We start from the raw sequence: 2,192 nt of genomic DNA on the forward strand, positions 1-2,192 counted from the left end.
GGGACCGCCATCCCCGTCTTCGTCTCTAGTTGCCGATGCTCCTGCTGCTGCTCTTGTTGGTGCTGCTGATGCTGTTGGTGTTGTTGTTGTTGTTGTTGCTGCTGCTGCTGCTGCTGCTGCTGCTGCTGCTGCTGCTGCTGCTGCTGCTGCTGCTGCTGCTGCTGCTGCTGCTGCTGCTGCTGCTGCTGCTGCTGCTGCTGCTGCTGCTGCTGCTGCTGCTGCTGCTGCTGCTGCTGCTGCTGCTGCTGCTGCTGCTGCTGCTGCTGCTGCTGCTGCTGCTGCTGCTGCTGCTGCTGCTGCTGCTGCTGCTGCTGCTGCTGCTGCTGCTGCTGCTGCTGCTGCTGCTGCTGCTGCTGCTGCTGCTGCTGCTGCTGCTGCTGCTGCTGCTGCTGCTGCTGCTGCTGCTGCTGCTGCTGCTGCTGCTGCTGCTGCTGCTGCTGCTGCTGCTGCTGCTGCTGCTGCTGCTGCTGCTGCTGCTGCTGCTGCTGCTGCTGCTGCTGCTGCTGCTGCTGCTGCTGCTGCTGCTGCTGCTGCTGCTGCTGCTGCTGCTGCTGCTGCTGCTGCTGCTGCTGCTGCTGCTGCTGCTGCTGCTGCTGCTGCTGCTGCTGCTGCTGCTGCTGCTGCTGCTGCTGCTGCTGCTGCTGCTGCTGCTGCTGCTGCTGCTGCTGCTGCTGCTGCTGCTGCTGCTGCTGCTGCTGCTGCTGCTGCTGCTGCTGCTGCTGCTGCTGCTGCTGCTGCTGCTGCTGCTGCTGCTGCTGCTGCTGCTGCTGCTGCTGCTGCTGCTGCTGCTGCTGCTGCTGCTGCTGCTGCTGCTGCTGCTGCTGCTGCTGCTGCTGCTGCTGCTGCTGCTGCTGCTGCTGCTGGGGCTCGTACTCCTCCTCCTGTTGGCGCATCTCTCCACTCGTGGGGGCTGCGCGCGACCGACTGGCGGCTCTCCTATGCGCGCCACACGACGCCCGAAGACATGGCCACCCCCGCGCATGTCCGACTGGCGGCCCATATCGACTGCTCTCTCGCACTCCGGTGCGCGCGACGAGGAAGCCGAGGAGGCACCTGCCGACCGAGTGGGGGTGGCGCTTCTGCGGGCTGCCCGCATTATATCCGCGCGTCCTTTCTGCGGTATACTTATTTCGGCTCTCGCGTCGCGGGGGGAAGGCTACACGCGAGCTGGACAAGTCCGACAGGAAAGATTTCGCGCGAACGAGTGCTCAAAGCTCGTCGTCGTAGCTCGCCAGCGCGGTCGGAGCCGCTCTCTTGACGATGACGCTTTTGTTACGATGAATGCCAAGCCGACCAATGTCTATTCGACTAACGAGGTTCCTTACCTTGGACTAATGGCAGCGTCAAGCGAGCTATTCCAAGGCTTAGCTTTAAGACACTTGCCCATCGCTTGACTTTTTCCCTTCTTTTGGGGCAAAGGATACGTCTTTCTATCGAGGGAGTTCGATGAGCTTTGTCAGCCGTTCTAACCATTAGAATAACATTCTTGAATCCTATCGAGTTTAGAAAGTTCGAGCGCGACTAGCAGATATGTTCATTTATGAGCGCGCCCGAAGAAATTGCACTTGAATTACTTATAATTGCAGATTGTACTTAAAAGTTAGGTGAACTAATTTCAATGAATTAATTAAGCGCATAGAACGATGATATTTTCAATTGAATTTGACGTACGCATTTGACGTATTCAAGTTAGCAGTAGGAAAGCTCATTTTTCGATAATAATCGATGAATAATAAATGAATGTTTATTTAAAATTTTAATAAGCCCAGATTTTCTTATATCAACAAATCGTACGTAAGCGTTGTCTACTTAACGTGGGGTGCGTGCATGCGTGCGTGCCTGCGTGCATAAGTATTTGCATTCGAAAGTTTAAAAGTAAATTTTTCTTGTTTTTTGATGCTACGTATTTATCTTGAAAACAATTGTACGTAAAATGAAAATTTTTAACTATAAATAATATTTTAACAACGAAACTACGGTACTTCGGTTATTAACATTCTTTTCGTTTCATCACTATTATTATCATTATTGTTATTATTGTCATTATTATTATTAAAATTCTTGTTGTTGTTGTTGTTGTTGTTGTTGTTGTTGTTCTAGTTGCTGCTCTAGTTGTTGTTATTATTGTTATTAAGTTTATTGTTGTAATTGAAAGGGTAATTAATAAAATTTAATAAGGTTGAAATTACATT

Source organism: Ceratosolen solmsi, unplaced genomic scaffold (assembly GCF_000503995.2).
Source record: "Ceratosolen solmsi marchali unplaced genomic scaffold, CerSol_1.0 scaffold35, whole genome shotgun sequence".
NCBI classification, from domain to species: Eukaryota; Metazoa; Arthropoda; class Insecta; order Hymenoptera; family Agaonidae; genus Ceratosolen; species Ceratosolen solmsi.